Below are 11,589 nucleotides of genomic sequence, written 5' to 3'. Positions count from 1 at the left end.
AACAATGTCCAGAACTGCTGAAGCCAGTGGGGCATGTTTGTTCAAAAAACGATAGTCAACTGTCATTCTCCAGGAGCCATCCGGCTTCTGGACTGGCCAAACAGGGCTATTAAAGGGCAATGTTGTGGGCCTCACTACCCCTTCTTCTTGCAAAGCATCGATGGTGGCAGTAATCTCTTCCTGCCCCCCAGGGAGACGATATTGTGGAATGCATACTGGTTTCGGGGGGGGAGGCACCATCACAGGATTCCACTTATCCCGACCCACCACTAATCTTTTAGTAATAGTCTGAATTCCAAATGCAAATCCCCCTTGGCTAGTATTAAGGGACGTACCGGCCAACATATTAATACCCAGGATACACTCGTCAGTGGCAGCCACCAGGGCATGTAACCATATGAGGGAAGGGCCATCACCCACCGTGGCGCGGACTTTTAGTTCCTTCGCCAGGGTGATCGCTCCTCCCATACCCTCTATTCGAAATGTCGGTCCAGTCCAGAGATCAGGGTTACCCGGAATCACCGAGTGCTCCGCACCGGTATCGACCAAGGCCAAATATTAGCGGTCATTACCCCCACCCCAATGCACTGTTAACGGTATGTAGGGCCGTGGGTCCCCGTGTATCCGCCGTATATCAATGGAGTAGACACGGGGGCCCTGCCCACACCCTCATGCCTTAATAGGGTTCGGGGGTTTCCAAGACCACATGCTACTATTATCCATAAGAGCCTTTTTAACCATTTGTTGTATCTCATCATGGATAACTGGAGCAAGAGAAGCTGGCTCGATAGGAGCAGCAGTGGGAGCAGAAGGCACAGCTGGGCCAGGAGGACTCAACAGCTGGGGATGATGTTCCCCTGCCTTCCTCTTATAAAGGGCATAAAAGACCACGGTAGGTTTCCCATCAATATCACTTTTAGGTACGCCTAACTTTAACAGGGTTAGAAAAAGGTCCTTTCTTGTCGGTTCGTTATTACCAGCAGCCCCTCTCCTTTCATCCTGCTTGTCTGATTTAACCTGGGTTGTACGTGAGTGGATTTTACCTCCCAACTCTAATTCTCGAAACCCAGATAAGGCGTGCACTGCCTCAGACACAGGGTGCCCAATTAGCAGACTAGTTACGGACAGAACCAATCCCTGTACAGTGGGTTGGGCGGAACAAACCAATCAGGTATGCATTCTGGCTGTGATATCTCTTCATCAGGGCTCCCCCCATGTACCCACAGCCTCAAACGCCCTGCATACAAGGCAGAGGCCAGGGCCTGTTGATGAATTACTGCTATACCCTCCTCTGGGATTCACCAATTGTTCAGCAAATGTAAATCCCAATCTAATGGTGACGGGTATACTCTTATCAGGGCATCCCCTAGAGTGGCAAGTAAGTAATCCACCCTTCTCCTTCTACCACGTAGCTCAGTAGTGACCTGGATATCAGTAGTCAATGTTTTTAATCCCAACAATTCCTCAAGGGTTAAATATACATTACCCCCTCCTTCTTCCAAAACACGCAGGAGCCAGGCCGCCAGAGTTTCTCTGGTCTTTTGCCTAAATCGATCTCCAATGGCGGCCAACTCTTTCATAGAGAAGTCACATATCGTTGACTGCTCTCGATCCTGTTCCCACTTTGGCCCACAAGGCCCTCTACCCAGTGGACAGGAGGAGGCCAAGGCCATCCCGTAGAGGGGGTGGGCCATAGATCATAAGCAGGGGTTCGGCTATCTTCCCCTGGGTCCACTTGGGAGACCCGGGTATCTATCCCTTCAATCTCTACCATTGCATCACACCCCTCTCCATCTCCATCTGTTTGGGAAGTCCACTGTGGGCAAGAACAGCAGGTGGAGTGGGGAGTACGTCAGGCACATGCTGAGGGGTATCTGCATTATTACCATTGTCATCATACCAGATATTCCCGTCCCAATCATCAATTACATCAGGATGATCGCCATTCCTTATTATGGCACGAATGCGATGTGGATCGGGTTCTACCCCTTGCTTTTCCTTATCTGCACAGAGCTGCTGCAGGAGTTTAATATTACGGCAGATCATTTGGACATGCTTATCCTCCCATTCTTTGGCTCGGTCCTGACTGGTGAGAACAATCTCGCTCATCATGGAACAGCGTTGTCGCTTGGCTTCTATCTCCTCCTCTAGTTGCTCTATCTTGAGCTGGGATTCTAATTCTCGCTGAACTATTTCTGCTTCCTGCTGAACAGCACGGCATAAGGCTGTGGCCCGCAGCCAAAAACTGTCTGTCAGTGTCCCCTTTTTAACAGGAAATTTACTTTCTCGAAGGAGAGTGGCAACCCGCTCTCCCAGAGGTGCACTTGATGGATCTAACTTCTTATCCCAACTAATGGGTGGTCCCAACAAAGACAGGGTATTGGCCAACATGCCAAACCCATCGTCTTTGGATGTCCATCCCGGAATCAAGAACTGCTCAGGGCTCACTTCTTTCTTTCAGCGAAACATCTCGAGACCAATCCAGCTGACTATGCCAATTGTCCTGGGTAAACTTTACCTCTTACTTTGTTCGTTTTAGATTGGTCACAGTGTTTGAGCTACCGAAAGAAAATAGACACACACACCGAGAGCACTTCAGTTTATATAAATCTTTATTACAAATTCTAAAGCTGATATCAAACTACAATATGCAAGCCCTTCCCAATTATACTTATCAACGCCTGGACTGGTCCCAACTGCTGAAGCGAGGCAATGACCGCACACTTGTAGTAGGTTGTCAGGGCGCCAGTAGCAGCTTCTCCACCTCCCCTGACCGGAACGTTGCTTGGACTCTAGAAATTCTTCTTGCTGAGAGATGTTGCCACCCCTCGGGGAGTCTGAAACTTCAGCAGCGGGACCACGGCTTATATTACCCATTCTAGCTTATCACTTTGAATACAATGATTTACTTAGCTTCAACGCCTCGCCTGACAGTCTGCGACCAACAATCCCATCAATCTCAAACAGCAACCGGCTAACAAGCAGGAAGATTAAACGTACTTGGTAACAGATGTCTTTTTGTCAGATAACTGCATCTCTGGGCCCCATGGTGGAATTTAGCTTATGTCTGCTGATTCATACATTATTCTCAAAGTAGGTTACTGATACTCAGCCTTGCATAAGCAAAAGCATGGTTTAAATCCTCGATTACAGTCAGGTACCAGACTGTGAAGGTAACAGTCAGGAACAAGTGTAATGTTATAGGCATCATGTTTCAAAGAAGTGGGATTCTGAGATCAGTCTTCCTGCTTATTGGTAATTAAACTTCACAAATTCAAAGTAGAAAGTTGACTGAGGTTGTGGGCAGTGAGGAAAGTTGTCTGAAGATACAGTAGGATTAAGATCAGTTGAGAAATTGGCACAGATGGAATTAATCCCAATGTGCCAGATGATCCATCTTGGGAAGTCAGGTATGGGGAAGATGCATTCAGTATATGGGCAGGGCATTCAGGGAAGTGATGGGCAGAGACCAAAGGGCCTGACTTTATCATTCCCTGGACCTGTCAATGCAGATCAATAGGATTGTGGAGGCAAGAAAGCACGAGTCCAGGTACTGACTCTAAAGAGCCTCCATGGATGCTGTTCGACCCACTGAGAACTGCCAGCAGGTTGATTTTTGATGCAGATTCCAGCATCTGCAGATTCTCCCATCTCTCTAGGACAGGCTTGCCTTATTTAGTCGGGCACAGTATGTAAGAGCTTGGATTTTATGTGGCAACTTTACAAAACACTGGTTGGACTGAACTTTGAGTGAACAGCTCTGGTCGCCACACAGTAGGAAGGTTGGTTTCACAGGATATTCAGCAGGATGTTGAGTTGATGAGAGAGTTGGAGAGATGGGACCTTGACCATGAGGTGTGGACCTCATCACTGGACCAATGGAGTAGAGAGCCTGGGGAGGGCAGACAAGCTACAATGTAAACCACTAAGGTGTTCTGTGAACAGGACAATGGTGCTGAATTTCTCAGCCAAAGTCTATAGCAGGGTGGCCAAACGTGCTTAACATAAGAGCCACATATCATAAACTTCAGATGTTGAGAGCCGTAGCAATCACGCGATCGCAGCCATACCCACTTACACTATATTTAGCCCCTTTAAGGTGGCCATAATACCCGAATGTGAAGCCGCCTAAAATACCCAAATGCGGCTGTTGGGAGGCCACCTGAAAGCGGAGAAACCGACCCCGAGGGGTACTTACTCAATCCACCTGGGGAGGTATATTCTCTACTTCCGAGCATTCCCCAAAGGCACCTAAAAGATGCCTAGCAGGGGCAGGCTGATGAAAATCAGTCGGCGACCCAACTCCCCGCGCCTGACAGACCCCCTCCCCAATGCCCGACGACCCAACTCCCCGCTGCCTTTCAGCCTCCTGGTGCAGGACTACAGGGCTGGGATGGCCGGCGCGGGATATCAGGGCAAGGGTGACTGGCGGAGGATGCCAGGGCAGGGGCAGCCACCTGACACCCCCGCGGGGCTGGGGCGGCCGGCGCAGGACGTCGGGGCTGGGGCGGCCGGCGCAGGACGTCGGGGCTGGGGCGGCCGGCGCAGGACGTCGGGGCTGGGGCGGCCGGCGCAGGACGTCGGGGCTGGGGCGGCCGGCGCAGGACGTCGGGGCTGGGGCGGCCGGCGCAGGACGTCGGGGCTGGGGCGGCCGGCGCAGGACGTCGGGGCTGGGGCGGCCGGCGCAGGACGTCGGGGCTGGGGCGGCCGGCGCAGGACGTCGGGGCTGGGGCGGCCGGCGCAGGACGTCGGGGCTGGGGCGGCCGGCGCAGGACGTCGGGGCTGGGGCGGCCGGCGCAGGACGTCGGGGCTGGGGCGGCCGGCGCAGGACGTCGGGGCTGGGGCGGCCGGCGCAGGACGTCGGGGCTGGGGCGGCCGGCGCAGGACGTCGGGGCTGGGGCGGCCGGCGCAGGACGTCGGGGCTGGGGCGGCCGGCGCAGGACGTCGGGGCTGGGGCGGCCGGCGCAGGACGTCGGGGCTGGGGCGGCCGGCGCAGGACGTCGGGGCTGGGGCGGCCGGCGCAGGACGTCGGGGCTGGGGCGGCCGGCGCAGGACGTCGGGGCTGGGGCGGCCGGCGCAGGACGTCGGGGCTGGGGCGGCCGGCGCAGGACGTCGGGGCTGGGGCGGCCGGCGCAGGACGTCGGGGCTGGGGCGGCCGGCGCAGGACGTCGGGGCTGGGGCGGCCGGCGCAGGACGTCGGGGCTGGGGCGGCCGGCGCAGGACGTCGGGGCTGGGGCGGCCGGCGCAGGACGTCGGGGCTGGGGCGGCCGGCGCAGGACGTCGGGGCTGGGGCGGCCGGCGCAGGACGTCGGGGCTGGGGCGGCCGGCGCAGGACGTCGGGGCTGGGGCGGCCGGCGCAGGACGTCGGGGCTGGGGCGGCCGGCGCAGGACGTCGGGGCTGGGGCGGCCGGCGCAGGACGTCGGGGCTGGGGCGGCCGGCGCAGGACGTCGGGGCTGGGGCGGCCGGCGCAGGACGTCGGGGCTGGGGCGGCCGGCGCAGGACGTCGGGGCTGGGGCGGCCGGCGCAGGACGTCGGGGCTGGGGCGGCCGGCGCAGGACGTCGGGGCTGGGGCGGCCGGCGCAGGACGTCGGGGCTGGGGCGGCCGGCGCAGGACGTCGGGGCTGGGGCGGCCGGCGCAGGACGTCGGGGCTGGGGCGGCCGGCGCAGGACGTCGGGGCTGGGGCGGCCGGCGCAGGACGTCGGGGCTGGGGCGGCCGGCGCAGGACGTCGGGGCTGGGGCGGCCGGCGCAGGACGTCGGGGCTGGGGCGGCCGGCGCAGGACGTCGGGGCTGGGGCGGCCGGCGCAGGACGTCGGGGCTGGGGCGGCCGGCGCAGGACGTCGGGGCTGGGGCGGCCGGCGCAGGACGTCGGGGCTGGGGCGGCCGGCGCAGGACGTCGGGGCTGGGGCGGCCGGCGCAGGACGTCGGGGCTGGGGCGGCCGGCGCAGGACGTCGGGGCTGGGGCGGCCGGCGCAGGACGTCGGGGCTGGGGCGGCCGGCGCAGGACGTCGGGGCTGGGGCGGCCGGCGCAGGACGTCGGGGCTGGGGCGGCCGGCGCAGGACGTCGGGGCTGGGGCGGCCGGCGCAGGACGTCGGGGCTGGGGCGGCCGGCGCAGGACGTCGGGGCTGGGGCGGCCGGCGCAGGACGTCGGGGCTGGGGCGGCCGGCGCAGGACGTCGGGGCTGGGGCGGCCGGCGCAGGACGTCGGGGCTGGGGCGGCCGGCGCAGGACGTCGGGGCTGGGGCGGCCGGCGCAGGACGTCGGGGCTGGGGCGGCCGGCGCAGGACGTCGGGGCTGGGTAGGCCGGCGCAGGACGTCGGGGCTGGGGCGGCCGGCGCAGGACGTCGGGGCTGGGGCGGCCTGTGTGGGACATCAGGACAGGGGCAGCCATCTGACAGCCCCTCAGGATTTGGGCTGCCAGCGTGGGACTACAAAGGTTGGGGCGGCCGGCGGAGACATCAGGGCAGGGGAGGCTGGCAGAGGACGTTGGGGCAGCCGCTTGACAGCCCCTCGGCCGACGTCCTCCCCTGCCCTGATGACCCCCGCCGGCTGCCTCAGCCCTAGGAGCCGGCGTTTACTCCGCAGCACCTCTCCCTGCTGCGGACCTTTCAGGTGACAGAACAGCGCCTTCAGCGCTGCCACCTGAAAGGTCCACACTCACATCCGCAGCTGGCTCCGGCGCCACATTTCCCAGCAAAACCACCTGAAAGGGGAATGGCATGTAAGGTATTGCCACAAGCCGCACATTACACGTCAAAGAGCCGCATGTGGCTTGTAAACCGCAGTTTGGCCACCCCTGGCCTATAGCATGGCTGGAACAACTTCTCTGGTATTGAGCTGGGCCCAAGATGTGGATTGGGAGCATATGTCCAGAAACCAGTATCTAGCCAGTGCTCATGAAGCATCATCTTCCTGCTCTACAGAAATAAGCCTCTTTCAATCTCAGGGGATACAGGGCAAGCTGGGGAGAGCATGGAGTGGTGGATCCTGACAGACATTCCCAACATGTGCATTACCTCTCACCCCCAGATGCTGACTTCATACTTGCATCAGTCTAGTTACAGGTGTAGCACCTGCACTGGGGGCAGGTCCAGTGAGGGTGAGTACTGACTAGTGAAGAGGCCAACTAGACTGCTTGCTAAAAGCTGGGAGCAAACCACAATGACCTGATTTCATTATCTTTTTTTAATTTTATACAAGCATGACCAGGGTCAAGAGGAGATTAAATAATTTATAAAATCAGACAACTGTAACATTAAATACATGTATTTTTTGCACAATTGTAAAGATCAAGTCATAGGATTACATTCAAAAATCACTAGTCAGTCACCTAACAAGGAACACATTCAAAGCTTTTGGAGAATACAACAATTTTTTAATGTAGGAACATATTTTTCCCCAATCAAATTTATAAGGAGCCAGAAATTGTATCAAGGCTATCATGGGAACGCATTACAGAATGATCTCAGGATGAGAACCAGTTCCATTCACATTTCTTCAAAATCCAGTGATTCCAACTGGATCTTGAACTTACATGTGGGGTTGCAAGCTGCAGAGAATAGTTCACCCACCTCCCTAGCTCATGTCTGTCAGATCTCATTCTTCCATCTATTCTCCATTCAGCCCGCTGACCCTGGAGCCTTCACCCATTTTCGCCCAACCACTGCTGGGCAGTGGTCCAACCTCAGCAGTGCAAGCCACTCCAGACAGTGCCACGTGCTCGTGACTGCCCTCTCGTGGAAGCGTGGAGCCATGCAACCCTCACCCTGAGGTTCAGGCACAGCCCCCGGCTGAACCAGCTATCAAAGTTTCAATGAGAATCAGTGAAATTCAGAACTCAAAAATTAATCCAACATTTATATAAAAATTATTAATATAAAAATGTTAAAACTTTAAAAAGTCAATTAAATAAAGGTAAGCACAGAACAGCAGAGTACGATGTTGTACTGATCCATGTAAACCTACTCCACAATCGAAATCTTTGTAATTGCGCTGATTGAACACAGCTTACAAACAAATTAAGAATACACTCCCCACCTCACACCCCATAACCTTCTATTTTTCCTTACATCCATGTGCCCATCAAATAAAGGTCAAAAAAAGCAATGGGAGGGACTGGGCAGGTGGGCCAGGAGCTGTGGAGGGAACATGTGGCAACTCTCCCTCCTTCTGCAGATGCTGGCTGACCTGCTGAGTTCCTCCGAGTGTGCACTTTGCTCCAGGTTCCATCATCATCTGGTGTCACCCCAGCCCCTCCCAATACTGCTTTCCAAAGAAACGAATGGATGCTTTCCAGCCCAGAGTTAACCCTCGTAGAATCTGTCAGTTCAAAGACTGAGTCTTGTGGGAACCTGATTCAGTGAAGGGGCACCCGTGCCCTGTGACTCGTATGCACTGACCTTTGGCGACCAGGGGTAGTTACACTTAAAATAGTGGTTTTCAAACTGCCTCCCGAAACTCACATTCCACCTTAAGCAATTCCTATACCATAAGTACACTGTAATTGGAAAGAAAAGGTTTGAAAACCACTGTTTTAATTGTACCTGATTGATTCGTTATGTGCACGGTTTCAGAACTCCAAAGGAAATGGACCAATGGCAATTTTTCTCAAGCAAAATATTTCAGTCACAATTGGGTCTAGAGCAGTGATTCTCAACCTTCCCTTCCCACTCACATCCCACCTTAAGCAATCCTTTACTAATCACAGAGCACTGATGGCATAGGGATTACTTAAGGTGGAATGTGAGTCTAGGGGGGCAGTTTGAAAACCACTGCTTTAAAGTATGTGTGAACTTTGATTGGATTGAGGGGAAGGCAACCATATCACAGAGGTGTATCTGTCCAAACACAGTGACAGGATTCATTGTAGTGATTAAAACACCCATGACAGCGTCTGGTGGGGAGATCTGCCCTGTGCATTTCTGCTGCACCCCAGATGCTGACAGCGACCCAAGGCATCACCAGTCCAGCAGGGAGACCCAGGCGGGATGGACTGAGAAGCGGTATGACCTGCTGACTTTCTCTGCATGGCCACGTATTGCACAGGCTCCCTCCCAGGGACTTGTCCAGGCTGTGGGTTGGGAGCAAACAGCCGCCAGTGACTTTAGGTTGCATTCTTCGATCCACCAATCAGCTTATTTCGAAATCAAATCATTTCGGGTATTTTAATGAAATAAGGTGCAATAACAATGAAAATCAATTGGTTTCAAGCTGGCCTAATCGTCACATCCCAGTAAAGATGATGAAATGGTCCCTCTCATCTCATTGGCTGATGGAGTTCTGGCTGCGACTTGACGATTCCAACTACCTTGTGCAGTGAAGTACTTTGGGATATGACAGGCACTACCCAACTGCAAGCTTTTTACTTTATATGTTTCTCTCTACCACAGCAACAACTTGGATTTGTATAGTGCCTTCAAAAGATAGGAAGGGAAGGGTTGTGTCCCCACACAGGAGTGGGTGAGGATGGGGGTATGGAGGGAGATGAGGTGAGGTGGGGGGGGTGTTTTCCCCATAAGGGAGGGGCTGAGAATGGGGGTGGGGGTGTGTCCCCACCCAGAAGTGGATACCCATCCTGGAATCAATCCATCCTACAACAAAATTAAACCAGCAATGTCCCTCTGCATAGGAACAGTGAAAACATCTGGACACAAAATGGAAGGTCTAATTTGTCATACAACTCAGTAAAAGTGTCCTTTGCCACACTGCAAACACCAACACCCTTTCCTTGTCCAGCCAGCAGCGATTCACCCACCACGTGGGGTGTAATGCCATGTAACACTGAAGAACCTTTGCCAAGATGATGGCATCAAGCCTCCAATTCTCGAGGCTGTGCCTTTGTGAGGAAATACTCAGCAACTAAAGCACTGATTTTATAAATAAGGTCAAAGGTCAGGCAGCATCCACAGGTAGAATTGTCAATGTTTTGGGTCAGGGCCCTCTATTAAGACTAAAGTAACCCTGCAAGTCCCTTCTATCAGCAGACTACTCCTCTTGAGAGCCCATCTATGATCTCATTCCCCCAGTACACCCACCCAAAACTCTGCTGTCCTATCACCTTCCTTTCCATTTTCAACAGCTCCACACACTCTCCCTTTGATCATGTTCATTACCATTTTGCCTCCCTGCTGCCTTGCCTACTGCAAAATGCTGTGGAGCGACAGTGGTCAAAGGTTGTGGGTAATCTTTGGGAGCCCCACTGTTAGTGGTAAATCATACCTTTGGATAAACTTTTGGAAGACTGCAATCTGAAGATGTGTTCAGGAGGCTGCATCAGGGAGGACAAGACTCCATGTTGTCAGGGTTGTGCGGTTAGCACAATCGGTGCTAATTGGGCAATGTCTGTAAGGAGTTGGTAAGTTCTCCCTGTGTCTGTGTGTGTTTCCTCTGGGTGCTCCGGTTTCCTCCCATCATCCAAAACCATAGAACACTAGAGCACAGAAAATAGGCTATTTGGCTCTTCTAGTCAGTGCCAACACATTATTCTGCTAGTCCCACTGACCTGCACCCAGCCTATTACCCTCCAGATCTCTCTCATCCAATTTATTCTTAAAACTTAAGATTGAGCCCACATGTCAAATGGGAGCTTGTTCCAAACTCCCACCAATCTCTGAGTGAAGAAGATCCCCCTAATGTTCCCCTTAAACCTTTGCCCTTTCACCCTAAAGATATGACCTCTTGTATTTATCTCTCCTAATCTAAATGGAAACAGCCCACTCACATTTGCTCTGTCTATACCCCTCAATTTTGTAAACCACTCAAATTTATCCTCATTCATTTACACTCCATGGAATAAAGTCCTTACCTGTTTAATCTTTCCCTGTAACTCAACTCCTGAAGACCCGGCAACACCCTAGTAAATCTTCTCTGCACTTTTTCAATCTTACTAATATCCTTCCTGTAGTTTGGCGACCAGAACTACACACAATACTTCAACTTTGGCCTCACCAATGCCTTATACAACATCTCTATAACATCCCAACTCCTATATTCTATTTGCTTTATGAAGGCCAAGATGCCAAAGCTTTCTTTACAACCCTGTCTACCTGTGATGACTCTTTCAGGGAATTATGTATCTGTATTCCCAGATCCCTTTGTTCCTCCACACTCTTCAGTGTGCTACAATTTACAGTATATGTTCTACCTTGGTTGGTCCTTCCAAAATGAATCACTTGTCTTCATTAAATTCCATCTGCCATTCACTGGCCCATTTTTTCCAGCTGGTCCAGATTCCTCTGCAAGCTTTGAAAACGTTCTTTGCTGTCCACAACACCTTCAATCTTAGTGTCATCTGCAAACTTGCTGATTCAATTTACCATTTTATCATCCAGATCATAGGCACAAACAACAATGGACCCAGAATTGATACCATCCACTACCACTCTCTGTCTTCTCCCACTCAGCCAATTTCAAATCCAGTTTACAGACGCTTCATGGATATCTAGTGTCTGAACCTTCTGAACTAACCTCCTATGTGGGACCCTGTCAAAGACTTTACTAAAGTCCATGTAGACAACATCCACAGCCTTTCCATCATCTACCTTCTTGGCAACTTCCTTGAAAAACTCCAAGATTTATTAAACATGACCT

This window comes from Narcine bancroftii, chromosome 1 (assembly GCF_036971445.1).
Source record: "Narcine bancroftii isolate sNarBan1 chromosome 1, sNarBan1.hap1, whole genome shotgun sequence".
In the NCBI taxonomy this organism is placed as follows: Eukaryota; Metazoa; Chordata; class Chondrichthyes; order Torpediniformes; family Narcinidae; genus Narcine; species Narcine bancroftii.
This window is presented reverse-complemented; position numbering follows the sequence as displayed.